Consider the following 21,669-nt stretch of genomic DNA (forward strand, 5'->3'; position numbering starts at 1 on the left):
AGTTCTTCCCTTCAAAAGGCATTCTAAAGCTGTTCTGTATCTGTCGTTTCCACAAATGCAGTTATTTGCTGCTTTCTAGTCATATGGCAACATAGAGCTAACTTCATAGTCTTATTTAAAAAATTTCCTACTTAATTTCCATTTTAATACGCTGCTTTTTTTTCAGTTTATCATCCCCACAGTGGAACATGGCATGCTCTCTGGGTTTCTTTCCCATAAGATACTGGCATTTGCATTTCTCTTCACTCAGAGTTGTTACCCTTCTCTCCATGCCTCAATTTTTGCTGATCAGTTGTTACTTGGAAATAGAGGAAAATATCTGTTTGGATGCTCACTTTACATTATCTTTGATTTCTGGATGGCATGAATGCATATTTCTTTTCCTCTTAGGGCTTCTCTCCCCCCCCCAGCCCTGATCAAGAGAGAGTGACAAAATTGTACTTTTTGTCCCAATTTCCTAATTCAAATGTTGATTTGAGCAGTTCTCTTTTTAAGCAAACAATTCTTGACTTCCAGAATGTAAATGTCTTATATCAGTATGTCTTCCCTCAGCATTGCTGTTGATTTTCTATTCAGTCCTGGTAACTTTCTTGAGGTGTTTATTTCTGTAGTTAATTTTGGACACTTGTTTCTCTCATGCTTCCATCCCCAGCCAGATAATTGTGCTTTTTGACTTAGAATTGAGTAAGCCTCCTTCAGATCCAGGTTCTTATCTTCTCCAGTTCTACTGCCTTTGCCCTTCTGAGTGGGGGGTGGGGAAATACCTAATTACTGACTGGTTTATCCTTTCATCTAACTTCGGTATTTAAAAAGCTGATTCACTTTAATATCCGTTTATTTTCTATGACCTGTAACTCTGTGAAATCCTTCCTGCTGTCCAAAACCAGATTTTAATTAACATTGCTACTTTCCTAGGGCAGTGCTTTTTAACTTGCAGAAGTCCTTGCCTGTCAAGAATGCTACTGTTGATTTTTTTTTTTGGTCTATTAGTGAAGGTAGTCTTTCCAAGATGATGAAATTTTTGTTTCATTAACCTCTATTAATCTCCCAGTCCAACTATTGCAAACCCTTAGTAGTACTGTAAATATAACCTTTTAAAACTATCATTTTCCTAAGTGACTGTGACCAGAACTAATTCTGCTTTATCCAAGGAATCCATATTTCTAATTTGTAAAATGTTACTAATACACTTTAATATCTAACTGGCTTTACTTCTGTTTTACTTTCCTGAATACTGTGTACCTTCCAGCTTTGACCAGTATCTTTTTCTGCAGTCTCTTTAACATGCTGAAGTTCATGTCCTGAACCAGTATTTCTAATTTTTCACACTATGTCTTCCAGGCTTCATATATTCAAGTGCAAGTGTCTGTTGCTGCTCTCTAACCTCTCCTGAAAGAGCCAGTTCACGTTCAGTTCTTTGATGAACTACAGCTCCACTTGACTGCAGCTCCCATCCATATCTGACCCTCTTCTCTGCTGTCCTTGTTAGCTGGAGAATTCTTTAATCCTCTGCTGTGCCCCTGTATCCCCAACTTCACTTGGGTGCAGAAGCCAAAACTCCCCTATGACTTTCTTGGAGTCCAAGGATCCAAAAATCTTCTAGAGCAGCGACTTCATGTGAAAATAGGTTTAAGTTTAAGCTTGTACACACAGGGAGTTTCCATATTTCCTTCTCAATGCCTGTTAGACATTTTATGCTTTGGTCTGCAGAATTACACATAAATTAGCCTAAAGTGGATTGGGTGATTTACCTATAGGGTATAAAGCAGCTTCAACTTGCTTAAAATCCTACCTTTAATTAAGATGATGCAACTCTGAGTGCGGATGAGACCTGATTAAAATCCAAAATGCAGTTGACACTGTCCTTCCATTCTGCTTTGTTAGACCAAGCAAAAAATGGGTGCCAGAAGAATAGTTACTGAAGTTGAAATAAGGCTAGTCTGAGTGTCACCTGTATAACATAAAATAGTCATAAACTGAATATATGGGTCTTTTATGAAGCATATTTTTGTACACTTTATCAACAAGATGGCACTTGCTGGTCATTTTCATTGTGTTGACCCAATTTACTCAATATCATGTCACTTAACAAAACGGTAGTGGTGGAGTGCAGATAGTTGCCAGGGAGACTTAAAAAAAGAATCTTGATAACAAAGGATTGTCTGTCTCTTGAATGTTTGCATTTCTTTAGGGCTCTTACTTTCCTTGTTTTAAAGCTCGAGGCCATGCAAGGACATATATTTTTGTATGGCATTCATCATTCACTGCGCTGTCGGGTTTCGGGTCTTTTTTTCTCCCCATTTCAGACTTTGCTGTTGATTGCACAGTCCCAGAGTGAGCTGCAGGGCAGAGAGGGAGATGTACTTTTCTGTCGCTCAGAATTTGCTTTTGTTGGAGAGAGCAGCAGCGCTGAAAGGAACAAAAATGAAGCATTCAGTGCTGCATTGAAAGTGCCTTCCCCAAAAAAATGATTCTTCTCTCTTTATTATAGGTCTATAACACGGGGATATAGTTCTTTCCTGCCAGATTGAGATCATTAAAACTGCTGAGTTACAACATCCTCCTGTATAAAGAGCCTCTCAGGTGTAGTAGTCTCTGTAGTTGGTTTCTCTGTTGAGCAGAGGAAGAGGTCCCCTGGCTGGAGTCAGCACTATTGGAGCACTGAAGAATTTGTCAAGCGCTGAGGTATAGGCTTATTGCCTAACTGAGAAGAGAAAAAGTAATTTACATTTCCATTTGTAAGAACTGGTTATCGGGATGCTTCCCTGGAGAGAAGAGAAAAAGTAATTTACGTTTCCATTTTTAAGAACTGGTTATCGGGATGCTTCCCTGGACAGCTGTAGTGTTGCTGTTTATTAAAAGCTTCATTTCACCACGAACACAAGGTGAACACTGTTGTGATGGCTGCTATCCACATCTCGTGGCTGATGTGGCACGGTGAGGGGCAGCAGGGCAACGCTTGGGACTCTGGAATGCTGGTGATGGAGATTGGTCTGTTCACAGGAAAGGGCTGTGAACTGAGGAAAGCTGATAGGCAACAGTTCATTTTGGGGGAAGGCATTCTGATGCTTCCCAGCTCAGATGGGTCAGTAGGTTTCACTACTTACTCCATTTGTAGTCTCCATCCAATGCTGCCATGTTAATCCTTTTCCAATTCATAGAATCATAGAACTGTCTAGGTTGGTCCAGTGCTGCCATGTTAATCCTTTTCCGATTCATAGAATCATAAAATTGTTTAAGTTGAGAGGGACCTTTAAGATGATCAAGTCCAACCATGAATATAATGCTGACAAAAACCATCACTAAACCATGTCCCTCAGTACCACCTCTGTCCGTCTTTTAAACACCTCCAGGGATGACGATTCCGCCACTCCCCTGGGCAGCCTGTTCCGATGCTTGACAACCCTTTCAGTGTAAAAAATTTTTCCTAATATCATAGAATCATAGAATGGTTCGGGTTGAAAGGGACCTCAAAGATCATCGAGTTCCAACCCCCCCTGCCATGGGCAGGGACACCTCCCACTAGAGCAGGTTGCTCAAGGCCACATCCAGCCTGGCCTTGAACCCCTCCAGGGATGGGGCATCCACAACTATCCAATCTAAACGTCCTCTGGTGCAACTTGAGGCCATTTCCTCTTGTCCTATCACTTCTTACTTGGAAAAAGAGACTGACCCCCACCTCGGTACAGCCTCCTTTCAGGGACTTGTAGGGAGCGATAATGTCTCCCCTCAGCCTCCTTTTCTCCAGGCTGAGCAACCCCAGCTCAGAGGTGTTTGAGGCATCTTAAAGATGACACTGAGGATAGATTTCGGATTAGGATCATGTGATTAATTCTGTTTCTGCTGGAGCTGATTTAATCAACTCATACAGGCACTGGGAACAAATACAGATTTTTCCAGTTTCTTAAGTAAAGAATCTAATAGTAAGTGTCAGAGAGACTGCCTTGGTGATCTGCTTTGCTTGCAAATAGAAGGTGAAAAATGCCTGGTGTCCATATTTAAAATTTAGAGAAAGCAAGAGAAATATAAAGGAAGCTTGACAATGTAAGGAAGTTTTTACCCGTGTAATCATAGGATTATTTTATAACTGAGGTTTAGAAATCATCTAGTTGTTGAAGTATTAGTGATTATGATGTACTGTAATAGGGAGAATATGTAGCAATTCCAACAATATGACTGTTATTCTGTCCCGAGAAAATTTCGGTTCTACTAAGTAAACTCATCTTGCAGCAAATATTTTTGCTTGACATAGGAGAAAATCACAGAGTAAACATTTTGTCTGAAGTAGCAACAACTCCCATATAAACCCAACAGTTTTTCATTATCTAGGAATGAGGACTGCTCTATAAATATACGAAAAGTCTGTTGATTTTGATCAACAACAAAAGAAAGTAAGGAGCAAAGTGAAACTTCCCTTGTTGTTATGTTGGTCACTGTAGAATTTGCTTTGTAAGTGTAGTTCATACCTCTGCAGATGACCCAACCTATTTTAACTTAAATAATTATGTTTTGAAGAGGCTGAGTGCAATTGGGGTTTCTATTAGAAAAAATTTTGTCTGTAGAATTCTGTGGAGTTCAAGAGTAAAGCATTCAAAGGGCTAGTTATTTTTAGGTGGTTTAGACTGTTTCCTTAGTCATCTTCATTACAAATGTGCAGCAAGTATTGCTTAATAACGCCTCTTCATATTACCTATAAATGTCTGTTGCTTTCCTTTAAAGTTTGTCGATTATCTGATTTTTTTGCAGGTTCAGTGTTTATGGAGCATACTCCAGGGATTATAGATGTAAATTATAATGTAATTTACTTCTTATGTTGCCAGTCCTATGGTATGCCTGAAATTAAATGGAGGTGTCTCATTTTTCCCTAAAAATATTTCAACGTTTGTTGTAGCTGTGTTTACGGTTTAACTGAAGACGTTTGCAGATATTTGAAAGCTAGTGATGAACTATTTATTAGTAATCTAAAATAAGAGACTGATAAATCTAAACAATGAAAACCAACAACTTAAAAAAAAAAAAAAAACTCAATCTAAAATAAGAGACAGATAAATCTAAACAATGAAAACCAACAATTAAAAAAAAAAAAAAAACACGGAGGTGTCTGATTTTACCCTAAAATATTTCAACGTTTGTTGTAGCTGTGTTTACGGTTTAACTGAAGACGTTTGCAGATATTTGAAAGCTAGTGATGAACTATTTATTAGCAATCTAAAATAAGAGACAGATAAATCTAAACAATGAAAACCAACAATTAAAAAAAAAAAAAAAACAAACTAAAAAAAATTGTCTCACTTTTAGTTCTTGCACGTTTTCTGCTCTTCACTTTTTCCCGGGGAGGGCGTCAGTCTGGTGCGTTTCCTCCTTCCCGGGAACATTTGTGTCAGCACAAGGCAGGGGTGGAAATGGCTGGGCTGGCCAAGAGGAAGAGGAGCTTCTGTGGACACCCTCAACAAAAAGTTACTCGCGCTTGGCACATCGATGGAGGAAATGACTTTGGGCCCTACAGACGACTGTCACTCTTCCCAGGGGCAAACAGTTAATATCCGATTGCATCAAGACTCAGATACTGTAGTTCAGAAAGTCTAGGGCTCTTTTTAAATGAAGGTACTTTTTTGGAACATGCACGTATTTCTTGCTATCATTCACTTCACAGAGAAAAAGGACAATTCGGGTATCTCAAGAGACATTTTTTCCCTAGAACTCTAATTTCCTCAGAGTTACTGTCTAAAAAGTTTGACAGACATGAACTGCCTATATTGGAAAGAAACTATTGCTAATGTATGTCAGCATCAGGTTCCTATTAAATGTTTTTGAAAACCAGTTAAGTATTTGTCTAAACCTGAATGTCGTCATTTTATAAAACAAGATTTAAATTTATAAAGGACAAACAGCCTGTCTCTTTAGGAGAGGCTGAAACACTTCTGGTTCTCTATATTTTCTTAATTTTTTGTAACCACAGTATTTTTTTAATGAGGCAACTAATGGTCAGCATAGTAACATATGTCGTTTCTATTTTAAGTCCTCCTTTTGTTTTTTTTTTCCCATTGTATTGTGTAAGCCAAGCTGTGTATCCTGTTAGTGATTATTTGTATTTCAGTATTGCCTAGAGATTCCAGCTGATTTGCTTGCTGCTTAGACAGTGTTTTTGTACAGTAGAGTCCAAGACCATCATCAGTGTTCATTGGCAGCAAAAAACCCCAATAAAAATAAATAACCGGAGGGGATTTTTGTAGTCATACAGAGTTTGGCACATAATCGTTCTCTCTTGCTTGTGTCCTGGATAGGCATACGCTCTGAAAAAGCAGAGGGATAATAGAGGGGTGAATTGCCTTTGCTCAAGGTCACACAACAGATTCCTGGCTGATCCAGGAAGATAATTTTACCGATTCCTCGTCTCCTGTCCTATCCACTGAACTGTTCCTGACCCCTGATGTAATGGGCTTCTTTTCTGTTGATCCGTCCCCTTTTTGAGAGAAAATAAAATATTAATTCATCAACCAAAAATGAAGTCCAAAGCAATGTTTGCTGTCCTTCAAGAGAGACAAAAGAAGCAAAGATGGATACTGTGTTTAGCAGGAGTTGGAGGACACAGTATTGTTTGTGCAATGCTCTTTAGGTCTCCAGAGATTCTTTCCTAAGCATAGAAAGGCTGAGGAAGTGGAGGCATTGGCATGGTGTGGAAGCAGCTGCAGAGGGCTGGCTAAGCTACAAGCATCTGAGTGCAGAGTAGGTCAAAAAATAAGTGATGTTGCTTTGTTGTTTTGAAAGAATATATAGTTTTAGCTAATTTTAGCATGAGTGGTATACCGTCATATTCAAAATAGAGATGATTGCAATGTAGGGTTGCAATTGACTGCATTAACAACCGGGCTTTTAAAGCCATACAGTTTTCAAAATATTTTCAGTACATTTTTTCTAATCTTTCTTGTACACTTTCTTGTACCATTTTGACTGTAACAGGCCCCCTCTGGTAACGCCACCATGGCCTGCCTTTATACTTTACTTACACTTGTTGATTTCTTTTGTGTGGCAATTGCTTTTTTTTCCACTTTAGTCTTTAGTGCAGTAGAAATGCTCCTTCAAATGATGAATCTTTAAATTGTGTTTATAGATTTAAGGCTTAATTTAGCTCTTCAGTAGATGAGAAGCATCTTGAGAGGTTTTTGCCAAGAGCAGTGTGCCAGCTTTTCAAGGAGAACAGTAAGGAAAAACAAAGGAAAGACCTTAAGTCCTTTGCTTTGAGCATCGAGAAGTGAAGAAATAGTAAAAATAAAACAATAAAGTATTTGCCGCTGTTCAGCTTTGCTTCTTAAAAACATCAACATTTTTTTGTCACTTTTGACTCTTGTATTTTAAAATTGTCTCATTTTTGGCTCTGTTGTAGTTTTTAATATAGCTGTCAGTAACATGTTTTTCTGTGAATATTGTCTTTTATGCACTGATGCTCTTGACTGTGACAGTGGGGACTGGGCTTCAGGGAAACTCCTGCTTAGAAGCTGACTGTAAGAACACAGATCATTCAGTTTATAGATCTCCATCCCTGGCTGTGTTTAAGGGCTGTTTAGATGCAGTGCTAAGGGACATGGTGTAGGGGAGGACTTTGTAGAGTAGGGTAGATGGTTGGACTCGATGATCCCAAGGGTCTCTTCCAACCTCAATGATTCTATGATTCTATGATTGTATAAGGCATTCCCTTTTGTTTATCTTAATATCTAGTTAGGTATTACAAGTTTGGAACATCGAATTGTGGACTCATTCCTGTAGGTGTGTTAATTATTTTTGTCATGTGTATGTACATTTCCAAAAAAGGGAGAGAAGAGGTTAATAGAGGATGAATTAATAAAACTCTCTCAAAGATTAGATTTATATTTGCACCTAGGTCCCATTACAGTTGGTTCTAATAACGTTCCTAAACGGTGGGGGGTTTTTTCTGGGACCTTATCCTAGTGCAGGACAGGCTTGCAGAACAAGCCTTGACCCTTTTTTAGGTTATGGATAAAAGTGCAGCTTAGGATGCTCTGAATAATTATCACTGCTGGTGTCTTGAGCACGTTTCACCGTGGGTCGATGGTACCCTCTGCACAGTGCACGAGCCCAAAGCACGAGCCTGGAACTCCTGGTTGGCAGATGGGGGCCATTACATTTTAATGGTTGTTCACTGATGTAACAGACTGGGAAACTGCAGAGAGCTCCTACCTTGGTATTTCTCAGGGTCTGCGAGGAGTTGGACACCAATAACAGGGCTCATATGCATTCGTGGCTGCGAATTTTAGTTCAAAGATAGTTGCATTAAAGATCTTTTGTGGGGGTGGATGCAGTTATACTAACAACTTGGCACTTGCCACGCTGCTTTCTCTTTTGAGGTTTGTAGCTTTTCTGAATAGAAAAACTGCTCTCTCTGCTCTTGCATATTTACTTCTAGTCCCCTGCAGCGCCAGTATTTTCTGCATGTTTTAAACAAGTAAGTAGGTGGTTAGTATGTATTGGGGACATAGAGGATATTAATGTTGTTTTGCAATCCAGGACAAAAAGCAATGTTTAGAATTTTAATTAGCATACATTCGAAATGTGAATTTCTCTATAGATGACAGAGTGTGGGTTAGGATCCATTGGGTTATTTATAAGCTGTGTAATCTTCAGGCCTTTTTCCATTCTTTCAGCAAAATTTTAGTAGAATTTTCTGTCTGCTAGTAAGAAGCCTTGACTTTATGGACAGAATGGAAATGTATCTGACAAAGTGTCAAATATGAGAAAGTGGTCCGGTAGTGAGAATAATTTAGTTTATTACTTTAAGAAGGGCTTTAAAAATAAACTAGCATGAGTTGAGTACTCAGTTCATCAAGAAGTTCGGTTGCCTGGCAGTGCTTCTGGACTTCCATTTGTGAACTTATTTGCAGTGATATGATGAGTTATTTCGTGTGTTCTTCATACAAGTAAACCTTTGAGGGCTTTGTCACCTTCAGGTTAATGAAACACCTGGTAATATGTTATTGTTTAATGGATGTGAAAAATGAAGTTTTGTTTTGGATCCTAAGAGGCCAAAATAATTGCTCTTGGAGGAATAAGTGCACATAATGGTATTTATGCTTGTAATGTGAAGTTCAATGGACTTGAAATTAGATTTACAGCTGTATTTTGATTTAAGATTGCTTACATGACTGTCCATTCTTCTTTGCTTTTTTCTTTTTTTTAAGCACAGTGTTGGAATAAAGAATTCTGTGCTTCAATTGTAAACCAGAGTGGTTTCTTATGCTTTGAGAGGAGAAGGATTTTTCTGTACCTGTGGAGGAGCAGAGTCTTTGTGCTCCTGGTCTGTCTGCTATTCGTAAATAGAAACTACTTATTCTGCTGCAGTGTTGCATTTGTCTTTCACATACTTTGCTTTATCACTTATTTGTTGTGACATAGATATGTTTATAACTGGGAGCAAGATGCAGCAAGGTCTCCTTTCTGAACACATGCAGACAGAAAATGCTATAAATCCCCATTAAGTGGCACCTTTACGTAGGAAAGCTATTGAAAAATGAAGGATGTACCTGACGTCTGCACTTTGTTGGCACGTTTGTAAGGGCGCAGAAAGGAAGGAGAAGGAACACATTGAGCGTTCATCCTTTCGTTTAGCACAGCTATTTGAAGTGACAACCAGCACACTTCTCAGTTACACGTAGCTCATCTCCTTGAACGTTGTACATTCTGCAGACCTGAAAGGCAAGCTTTTAGACTGAACATTAGGAAGGAATTTTTCACAGAAAGAGTGGTCGGGCATTGGAATAGGCTGCCCAGGGAGGTGGTTGAGTCACCATCCCTGGATGTGTTTAAGGGACGTTTAGATGCGGTACTGAGGGATATGGTGTAGGGGAGGACTTTGTAGAGTAGGGTAGATGGTTGGACTCGATGACCCCAAGGGTCTCTTCCAACCTGAGTGATTCTATGATTCTATTCCATGGAGAATGGAATTACTGAGAGGACAGGCTGGAAGGAAAGAGTAAAAGCTGCAGAAAATTACGGAACTCTGGGTCTTCCTCATGGTGAGGGTCTGTTCCCGTTGCTGCGTGCGAAGCCGCTGATTAATCCAGGCTAGCAGCTTCTCTCAAAGTTCAGTTGCCCAAATCCTCAGGTGATTGGGACAGTGGTGGGATGATGCAAAGGCTGCAGCTCCCCCCCTGGTGCTGTAGCACGAGGAGTGTGAGTGTTTGGAACCGGCAGAAGGGCCTGGGCAGCCTCTGCTCCCTGGTGGCCACGGTCCAGCCAGGAGAGGGCCTGAGGAGCTTGGTAGGGGCTGGCCAAAGGTGGGGGCAAACCTGGTTAAGGACAAAACACCAGGGCAAAAAGTCAGACCAGGGCTTGAAATAGGTTACACGTCACCAATTTGCATTTAGAGATGGTGCACTATGGAGATGTAGGATGTAGCATATTACGCTGTGCTTTATACAGCCAGTTCCTTTTTTTTTTCTTTTTTTTTTTTTGGTAGGGTGGTGGTTTCACAGCGGTGTCTGGTTCCTTGCTGCAATCCTGGTTTAATTTTAGCTTCTGTGCAATTGTTTTATATATTCAAAAGGTTTCCATTCCTATTTAACTTGGTGGCCGGCTAGTTTCCTGTTTGTGCAAAAGTGCCAAAGTGCAGATCCAACAGTATTTGCATGGTTGAGCGTGTCTGGGAGAACTGTTTACATATCAGCATCTGAAACTGGGAGGAGAACAGCACAACACGTTTGACAATGGAAAGCCGGAGAACAAATCTGGTGTTGCAATTCCTTAGAGTATATTCTGGGAACAATGAGGTAACTGAGCTTTGCTCTGATTTTCAAGGCTGGCTCGCCTTAGGGAGGGAGATCGTGTTCTTCCACTTGCAATATCATCTACTGGGTGTCAGTATAAATAGTGGGGCTGGGGATTGTATCATATAGGCGATAACAGGTTGCATAATTAAAATGTTGGAAGGAAAAAGTTTGAAATTTACAGTTGCAATGCATGTAATACAGACCTTGTTTTGCTTCACCTACTTGTGACGCTTTTTTAAAAAAAAATCTGGCAGTCTGACAAAAATAGTTGTTAAATTGAAGATTTAAATTGCACTTGTGAAGAAGGATAGCAGTAATACCCTGTGTTGGTTATTCTTCCCTACCTGAAATCCTGGTTCAGTTTACATTAAAATTTGGAGGTTGTGGTAATTGCTGAAAAAAATTACAGTAACAACTTAATTGGGAAAAGGCTAGAAAAATTTAATGAAATAGTAGAAAGCAAAATTTGCATATGAAAAAAACCTATAAAACTAAGTGGGAATTTTAAATAAAATATTTTTAAGAAACAATGTAAAAGCTGGGCAGTTTTTCTTTGTTCGTCTTCCATTCAGGTATTGTTTATACATTAGCAGTCAAAATATTTAGTTACTGTACAGTAGCTAATTGTAAAGTAACTGTGGTTCTTAAGCGACTGGCACTTGTGTGAAGAACATCATTCTCTTAAATGAGAAATTTTTTTTTGGAGTTGAGCTTGCTCCAGAACCTTCTACGATACTCTCAACTTTTAACTATTAATATGGATTATTTTCATCCTCAGTTTTTAATTTTCAAAATATCATTTCTCTTATAACTTCCTTTAAGTGTATTTTTTCTGTAATATATATTTCTTGATGTAGTTGGCTAAAGAAAAAATATGCTGGAATATATTTCCCTTATTTAAATAGGTGATTTAAACCACAGAATTGATGTATGGTAGAAATAAATTTTGGTGAATTATACAAGTGTCCAGGAAAGGAATATGGAATGAATAATTTCATTCAGTGGCCTTTCTCAAGAGGAACGTGCCTGTGCATGATGTATTTGTGGAACTACAGAAAAAACCATAATGTAATAAAGCCACTGATTTTCAATTTGAACATACTTATCTAGGTTTGATAAGTATTTAACATAAAAGTGCATACAGAGCTTTCTAGATGTCTTCTTGGAATAAAAAAGAAAAAAAGGAAACATTCAGACAATAGTCTTTGAGTATTCAAAGAGTGCAGTCTTTCCTGCACACATCCCTGAAGATAATTAAATGCTGTGACACTGCTAACTCCAGTGATTCAGAAGCAATCTTTCATTGTAGGCTATTTCTTACACTTTTAATGCCTGGACTTCCATGACTTGCACACAAATCTCAGTTCTACTGCAAATACAGTAAAGGGCTATTCCTAGTTGTTTAAATTCCATTGCTAAGCAAAATATTCGTAGGGGTAATGCTTTCTGTGTAGACGAAGCACTGTGTGCTTTACTATTTTTTTTTTCCCCTTGAAATAAAAGATTTGCCTCAAGCTGGTCTTGCAATTTGTTTGTATTTAAACAAACAAATGTCATTTTTAGATACAGGGAGCTGACACTGCTTTGGCATGACATGTGCCAATTAGTTGTTGGGGTTTTTTTTTTTAAGTTGAAGTAGCCTGCAGTATGGCAGTCTGTCTGTCCAGTGGATGCACAATCTGGGAGAAGAGGTTTCCTGTGATACTGGGAGGAGGCAATGGGGAAAAACAAAGAATACCATTTCAGGTAAAACTTTTCCAACATTTGTGGAGACCCAAGCCTGGGAAGTTACCACAAACAGGCCTTGGGTCTTTGAGAAGGATGATCAAGTCATTGGATTGCTACTGCTTAACCCTCCTTTTTGGGAAGAGGAGGGTAAACTCTTTTAGTTTTATGCTCTTCCTTGCTTTATGTTCCCAGTTGCTTTGTTTATAACCACGTGACGGGCACTTTTGATACGTCGTGTGAGCAGGGTCATCAGTTCTCCACTTTTTCCACTCTTATGACTGTGGGTGGGATTTCATTTTATGGCGCAGTTGAATGCCCCTGGAAATGACAGTCCAGCTTCACCCTGCGTGTTCCTACCTGCTCACTGGCACTCATTATATCATACAGTGAGTGAAGTTGTTCAAGAAACTGATCTATCAGTAAACGAATGAGTTTTTTTCAGAAAAGGGAACAGGTTGAGAGCAATTCCTCTCTTCTAACTCTGCGTTAGCCAGCTCACTGCTTATACAAGGGAAGTGACAGTAGAGTGTGGCCAGGGGTAGGGATAACATTGACTTGCCTTTTAGCAAGAGCTAGGCTTTACCTCTGGCCTTTAGACCTTATAAATTGTGCAGGGTGAATGCAAAATACTGCTTATTGGAAGCTTGGAGTCCGTTCTCTGGCAGCAGCTTGCTTGTGTCCGTTTCAATTTCCAGAGGATCCTGTGGAAAATCACCTAGAAGCTCGTACTCCTTCAGGGACTTGTTGGTGGCATAAGGCATTTCCGCTTGTTTTGTCCCAGTTTTAATTTCTGTTCATAAGTACTTGGGATTAACCTGATGGTTTAGTTATAAAATCACATAACAGGAAATAATAAGAAATAATAAGGAAGTAATATGAAGCACAACAGGAAAGAAAGCGTTCTATATGAGCTGTTTCAAAGAAATTGCGAGTTTGTGCATCCATTGGAATTCATTAAAGGGTTGTCTTTTACTATGGAAACCAGACCTTGCATTGCATGCAGAACAAGAGAATTAAAGTACAAATATATTTTTAGCTTTTCAAGTAAGTAATTAGTCAATGAACAGAAGTAACAATAAAGCGAACCTCCAATTTGCTGCATGGTTGGAATCCATACCTTTTCCGAGTTTGTCTTTTGAGGATATGTGTATTTGATAAAGAAACTGGTTATTTGGTAAGACTCAGGCTCTTGATGTGTAGTTTGTTAGATATTCCCCATTTTCTTACTACCTTGCTTGGACAGTTCTGGCCAACAGTTGATGCAGTCAAAATTTTAGAAATTGTGTTTTTTAAAACAGAAGTTCCTTCTCCGTATAATGAAGCAAAATGTAGTTGCCCTTGCAGGAGTGTCTAATGCATTTTATCGATCCCAGCTTTGAAGTTTGACAGTGGATCATTAGAGTTAATTCATGTAGCAATAAAAATTGGGAGGTTGCGCAAGGCTGTTTCTTTGATTGTTGCGTATCTGCTGCACTAAACCCTTAAGATCTTTACTTGTAGGAGGGAGTTACCTTCTTATTGGTTACCTTATACAATTTCATAATCGACGTCGCTTGCTTAGTTTCATCTAAACTCCTACATCCAAATCCACCCAGCGTAAATCGGATCTCGATGGTGATGCCCTACAATGTAATGGAGTTGGTGCTGCTGGAGTTCCCTTGGAGACTTGCTGGCTTAAGCAGGGGAGAGCGAGCTCCCCGCAGTCTGTCTCTCTTGGTGATTCCTCGTGTCTTTTGGCACCAGCTTTAAAGACCAAACTGTGTCAGGTTTTCGTGATGAAACTTTAAAGACTGGTTGTTGAGCTTTTGCTGTTCAGGGTAACATTAAGCTAATTTTATTTTGTACTAGGTTTGAGAGAACTTCTAAAGTACTTAATTTATTAGGCTTAAGGATCATGCTGTTCTGTAATCTGTGTGATTTCATCGTATTAACCTTCTTTGTTTCAAGTAATTTCAAAGTGCTGATAGAAGCTGGGACACTTATGTACACAATATAATTACTATTATTCTGTACGTGTTCCACTTAAAATTTATTTTTAATTAGACTTAAAATTAAGTGGAGTTATGCCCAAGCAATATAAGAAATACAGAAAAAAGTCAGATGTATCTAGTATAATAAAATATAGAATTAACTAGTATAGCATCTAAGCAAGGTTAAATGCATCTTGTCTGAAACCATTCAATAAATCTGCATTTATGATTAGGGTATAATATTTTAGATTATCAAACTGAGGAGGAGGTAATATTCTGCCTATTTCTTCCCTTCCTGCTCTCATTCTGCATTTTGTTTCCAGCTATTATCTTCAAATGTTTGTGGCATTCCTTATTTCCTGGACTTGAAATGAAGCAAGTATTAGAAGAGTGGTTTTTGTCTTGTATTTTATCAATAAGTTTTTGAAACTGATTGACTATTCTGAAATGAGGGAGTGTATGAGATTAAAAAATCTTCAAAACACAAAAAGGAATAATAAAATAAAGCCAATTTTTAAAGTAAATTTCAAATCCTATTGAAATTAGTTTGTTGTTTCCTTAATATCTCCTGAAAATTCTAATAGGAATTTTAAAGGCTGTACAAAAGAATCAGGCAGATGTAGGAAACTAATGCAGAACTTCCTGAGCTAATCTTGTTAGGCATTTCATGTAACATTATTTGGACTAATCTATACTCAAATTACAACACATTTTCTGCGTGCCAACAGCATGCTTGTGAAGAATTAACTAGTTAATGCACTACAAGTTGCTTCCTTTTCTTATGTTACACCTTTAAGAGTTTCTTCTCCTTAACTTTAAAAGTGAGGTCTTCTCAAAGAGTTGGTTGTAGGATGCTGGGGTTTGGGGGTGGAGATGTAAACATATGAGCATCCCAAAAAATACTGACTGTTGAATGGCTACAACAAGCATCTTTTGTTCTTATTTTAATTCTAGTCTTTAAATGAGCTATGTATTCTTTCCTGTGGCATTATTTTCTGCATTAGCTGCAGCTATATAATGAGAAAATTTATACCATGCTTCTTACAACTCTGAGCGTATTGAAACTGTGCTTTAATATCAAAGGTGCAGTACCTTTAAAGTTGTCTGTAGCAGGCTGAAGCCTGGTTTATATGTGACAATCCACAGTGCAGTCTTTAAAAGTGTTTCTGTGCTGCTTTTTATACCTCCTTATTCTTTGCCAACGCTTTTCCCAATAGCAATATGAAATGTAACGGCGTCTGGTTGAGATTCTGCTGGAAAACAAAGTAAAAAGAGGCAACCCTGCAAACCCTACAACAGTGAAATTATTTTACTCTGATCGTTCTCTTTGTTCCATTTATCTTCCTACTGTCTTTTGTCAGGCAGCAGCGAAGGTTCTTGGCTGTGCCCTCATGTTTTGCCCATCCTTGTGTCTTCCACTGTGGTGTGGTCTGCGTGCACGTCTTTGGCCACTTTCTTTGAACTGGTAACTTGTCATTAGAAAAATAAATTATAAGCTGCTTTTGCTCTTCAGGCCCAGAGTCTTGATTTGCCTTTAATCTATCTACATGGGTATTCCATTGCCATCTTTAACATGAAAGAGGTTGAGGTTAGAATGTGGTTTCTCAAGAGGCAGTGATCTGAGTGAAAACCTTACCCACAGCCGCTGAAATGGAGGTCTCCTCCCTCTGTCCCACCTTCCCTCTCCTTCTAGTTTTGGTGTGTGCTTCTGTCTCCCTTGCCTTGTGCTAGTATTAATGCTCCTTTCCAAGTGCATATTTCATTTGTTAAAGAGGTGGAAAGAGAAGTCGGCAGAACGGTGCCATTTTCATACATTTTAGTAAACCAGCTTGACTCGCAAAAGAACCTGACAAAGATTTGTGTTGGTGTAAGGTCAGAAGTTGGGGACCGAGTGACTTGGAGCAATGATGCAATGGATTTGAAAGGAAGGGGGAGCTGAGAGGGACCATAAATAAGAATAGAAGGACAAAACCCAAACCGTTTGGGTTATTTTAAGGAAAGCAGCAGAGTCTCATTCAGATGTTAACGTGTTTCATGTGAAACCCAGCCAGGCTGCCTCTCTTTGTGTTGGACACCACCTGCGTGCCAGTAGCTACTGGTATATTAAATGGGCAATACCTGATGTTGTAGGAGAATGAACAGTCTTGGTTGTTTTTTGGTTGGTGGTTTGGGGTTTTTTTTAATTAGTGTAATTAAATGTATTGGCTACTACATCTTTTCATAAAATCTGTACTTTTATTGTTTTCTGCCTGACAGCTTAGCAAATATTAAGCAACATCTCTAATTTCTCATAGGTATGAAACCTTGTCTTTTTTGTGCTCTTTAGTTAAGTGGAGTTATTATTTATTCACGTTTTTTGGTAAGTACAGGGTTAGCTTCTTTCCAAGTTAAGACTCTCTCCACATCTCCATCATCTCTACTGGATATTGTCAGTTGCTGTATCTCCCCATCAGTGAATAACAACAACTGTCAGTGAACTGTTCAGGAAAACCTTCATCTTTCCAAAAAAACCTTAAGGAGGCTGCTTCTTTTTTTTTTTTTTTTTTTCCCCCTCCTCTTTTCTAATGAAAGAGCTTGAAAGTTGTAGGACTCTCGCTGCATCTGCTCTTCAGTACAATACTACGTGTATTTTTCTGCTGATCTTGGTAGCATTGGTTACCCACTTAAGAAGGCTGCTGGGTGGCAAGAATTACTTTTGTTGCTCTCTTGCATCCTTCGTTTACAGGAACGATGCTTGATAATTATCTCTTAAATGCAATTGTGTTTTTATTTTTATCTAGCTGTGACAGACTAGTCTTCCTGCAGGTTTTATTTCCCTCTTACACTCATGCAAGCTTTCACGCGATGCTTCAAAAAAGCAGCTGAGAAACCAAGCAGAAAGCAGGGCTGATTTGTATGAAGCACCTCCATTAATTAAATCAAAACTTCAGGTTTTGTTGCTGGTTGCTATGCGCAAATCCAAACATTGCTTTCCGAAGAAGCTATTTCTATAATAACAACTTCTAGTGGGTTCTATGGTCAAGTAGTTCTTCCTAAAAATCTGTTTTTTGGGTTGGACTGAGTCAGTACTTGCTATCATTACAGATACCAATTAAGGGCAGTTGTTTTACTGTGTGTATGATGTAAACAGAAGATGTCACTTCACATCTAATAGTTACCAAGTGCTGATTTTAAAAGGTTTCTCACTGCTTGCTCTGCAAGTAGGACAGAGATTTGTTCTGGAGCTCTGTGCTGCTTTACCACAAGTGGTGCTGCAGATGGAGAGTCCTCTGTGCAGGGAGAGCCTCTGCAGGGAAGTTTGGAAATTTGCTGCCAGGAAATACCTGCTAGGGTTTGCTTTAAAAACTCACTGAAAATACCACCCAGAAGAGCTATTTCTTTTAATGTCTGAGGAAAGCTCATGCCTGAAATGATGCAAACTCATTTGAAGCAAATTAATTAACCAGTTTGAGTAAACATTAGGAATAATCCTTTTCTGTGTACAGTATTTGACAGAAGTAGTAACACTAAAGCAAATTGTTTAAAATAATACTGACTTAATGTAGCAGTACAAATACATTTGCTATATAAGCACGCAAATATAAGTTTTATTTATATAAAGTGAATTGCTACAGATGTATTGACAGTTTTTAACTAAAAATCCACATTTTTACTTTGAAGCCACTTTTAGTGGATTTTTTAATAATCCAGGAGACAATAAGGATAAAAGGATAGATATCACTTATCTATCTGTAAGACCGTGTTATAATATATGATCTGTTCATACATAAGTCAGACTGGATTGAATGGTCCTGCCTGAGCTTACTATCGGAATCCCTGTAAGGGCTTGTTTCTCCCTTGAAATAATTTCTGATTAGGGGGAGCATTAATTGCCAAAGATCATAGAATCCTCTAGATTGGACCTTCAAGATCATCTAGTTCAACCATCAACCTAACTCTGACAAAAAAAAAAACATCACTAAACCATGTCCCCCAGCACTACGTCAGCCCATCTTTTGAACACCTCCAGGGATGGTGCCTCAACCACTTCCCTGGGCCCATGATGCCCCAAGATGACATCTTCATTCTTTTCTATGTTATTACTGAAGTAATTCCGAGTCAAAGTTGATAAAATACAGGGTGTTAAACCCTGAATACACCTTTAGGCAAAGCAGATTACCTTACACTTGCCTGTGGTGAAGAGCATGCAGGGCTTTGAGGGTGGTTGTTGGGTTTTTGTCACACTTTGCAGATGGACTCAGTTCAGCAAGGCAGAGAGAAACATTTTAATGCTGTTTTACTATAACGACATCATCACTTTTCAGCAACACAAGGCTTTCCTAAGGTATTTCACTGCAGGAATTTGTTCTTTCGACTGATTCCCTGTGAAATTGGGGGATTTGTCACTGTCAGGATGTCAAGTTGTAGAGGTAGCCGCCACTGCTGGTTTTGCATTGGTGCCTGTCTAAATTGTGTTGCACCTACTGTGCTGCTGCCCTGAGATTATCTCCTGGTACCTTTTGCACACATACAGCTCTTGTTTGGTCAACAGACTTCATCACAGTTGCAATTTCTTTGGTATGTGTAATGAATAATGCAATAGAAGAATAATAGCACTGTGCTATATTTAGTGTTCATTAATGTACACGTTCTCCATAATCCTTTTAAAATACGTTCTTGCAGCCAATTTGTGCTCTGCTCTGAGCATATTACAGTAGTTTTGATTTCAGTAATCCTTTGTGGCAAGAAATAAACTGAGCAGCGTGATGTTTACATGGTATGAAAGCTTCTCTGGTTGTTCACTCCGACTTCTCTGACATGAAGGGAGCAAGGCTTATATCCACCAGCTGTCTTGCTGCAGTTTCCTTTAGTTAGCACTGAAACTGATTTTCTACAAGTGTGCTTCTGAAGCACATTTCCTAGTATTTAAAGTATTCTCATGGAATACTTTAGTATTCCTAAGTATTTAGTATTGCTAGTATTCTCATGGAAAAACTGACTGCGCATGGCCTGGATGAGCATACGATCTGCTGGGTCGAGCACTGGCTGGATGGACGGTCCCAAAGAGTGGTGGTCAATGGAGTTTAAATCCAGCTGGTGGCCGGTCACAAGTGGTGTTCCTCAGGGCTCAGAGTATTGTGTCCAGTTTTGGGCACCTCAATACAAGAGAGATACCGAGGTGCTGGAGTGAGCTGGTGAAGGTCCTGGAGAATAAATCCTATGAAGAGCAATTGGAGGAGCTGGGACTGTTTAGTTTGAGGAAAAGGAGACTGAGGGGAGACCTCATCACTCTCTACAACTACTTGAAAGGACATTGTCGGAGAGGTTGGTGCTGGTCTCTTCTCACAAGCAATTAGTGGTAGAACAAGAGGGAATGGCTTCAAGCTGCAACAGGGTAGGTTTAGACTGGACATTAGGAAGAAATTCTTCACAGAAAGAGTGGTCAGACACTGGAATAGGCTGCCCAGGGAGGTGGTTGAGTCACCATCCCTGGATGTGTTTAAGAGTTGTTTAGATGTGGTGTTGGGGGATATGGTGTAGGGGAGAACTTTGTGGAGTGGGGTTGATGGTTGGACTCGATGATCCCAAGGGCCTTTTCCAACCTCAATGATTCTATGATTCTAAAGTCTGTTCATTATATGAAACTTAATGAAACTAGAGTATCTCTTGCCCCTCGCCTTTTTTTTTTTTTTTGATACCAAGTTGTCTCTTTAATCTTTCATAACTTGTTACACCTGTAAGATTACATTCATGTCGGGGAAAAGATGAATTCCACTCATGGTGATGGCACGACGTGCCGTGTAATGCGTTTGGACTCACTGCATCCGTGGACCCCAGGGCGTTCTGCGGAATGGCCAAGTACATTTAACAGGATTATGCAGGGAGATAAATGCTTGGTACATGGTGGCTGGTATGAAAAGTGTTTCCATTCTCTCCCCGTCTTGTCGGCAGAAGTGATGGACAGTGAAGTTGACATTGTCATCACTTGCTCGGAGTTAACATTCCAGTGAGGTTAACTGGCGTGCGGTGCAAAAGCTCGCGCGTCCGAATCGTCATTTAAGGCAGTCAGCAGAAACAGGGAAGAATTAAAGTGGATTGATACCTAGAAGCTTAGGTATCAATCATCTAATACCTCTAATACTTCATCTATTTTCACAAAGCCCTAAGGCCTAGAACTTGTTGGATTTTGGCTTATGTTTGTTTTAGGCTCATTTTATGACTTCCCATGCAGACATCAGAAACGCATGAAGCCAGTTGTGTGTTTGTCCCTTCTACTTAATGTAAGAGATGTGACGAGAGTCTTCAGCCTGTGTGTTTTCTAAGATGATCCTGCAGTGCTTATTGTGTGACTCGGATTAACGGCAGCGGCGTCCTGTGTAACGTCTAAGTGTTCCTATCTCCTAAAGAGATACTTCTGTTTGTGTGGTGTTCAGATTCCAATGCTTCTGCTCATTTTGATTTTATTACACATGAAGCATAGGGGAAAACTTGCTAAAACTGGGATCCAATCTTAATGCTTAGGTGTACGTTGTAAATCTGCCAAGCACAGAGCCTTTGTCTTTTTGAGGCTGGTAAAGTACTGTTGATATTGCAGCTGGATTATATGTTTCCAGGTGTCTTGCACTCTCATTTGTACTTGTCTTACTTTGTGAATGAGTAAACAAGCTTACCAAGTTACAAGAAATGGATTAAGAAAGAGAACCAGTCGTGGCGTTATAATCTTGGTATATATCAAGACTATTATAGGAATGTTTCACAGGTGCAAGTTCTTGAGCACCATCTTTGTGATGGACAATAAATTCGTTTTATAGACTTAATTACATTTTTTTTCAGTATGGCTTATTTCATGCTTTGCTTTTTATTGCTGAATGTCTTCAGATTATTTCCTCTTCCCCGCCCCCCAATTTACTCTATGTAGTTGGGCAATAGAACAAATAGATGTACTTATAATAGCCTGTTATAAATATTTTCTTTTCTTCTGTAAATGATTATTGCATATTAGTGATGTCTTTATTATGCTATTTGGACCTTTATTATATTAAACAGATTATGAGAAATTTCAGAAGTGTGATGAACACATAAACAGAAATTTCAGCTTTAAATAATGTTCCAAGACAAGTGAGCTGTCGATAGAAGAAAGTGAATCCTTCATAGGCATTTATAATGGTAAACAGTTTTTGAGGGCAAGTTGCAGTATGTATTATTGATTA

The 21,669-nt window shown here is 39.1% G+C and overlaps 1 protein-coding gene across 4 annotated transcripts in view; it reads left to right on the forward strand.

Annotated features, from left to right (window-relative positions):
- Nucleotides 1–21,669, forward strand: part of ZDHHC14 (zinc finger, DHHC-type containing 14) — a 125,615-nt gene that overhangs the window by 50,019 nt on the left and 53,927 nt on the right. The window lies entirely within an intron of this gene.

Source organism: Calidris pugnax, unplaced genomic scaffold, assembly GCF_001431845.1.
Source record: "Calidris pugnax isolate Ruff unplaced genomic scaffold, ASM143184v1 scaffold24, whole genome shotgun sequence".
NCBI lineage: Eukaryota > Metazoa > Chordata > Aves > Charadriiformes > Scolopacidae > Calidris > Calidris pugnax.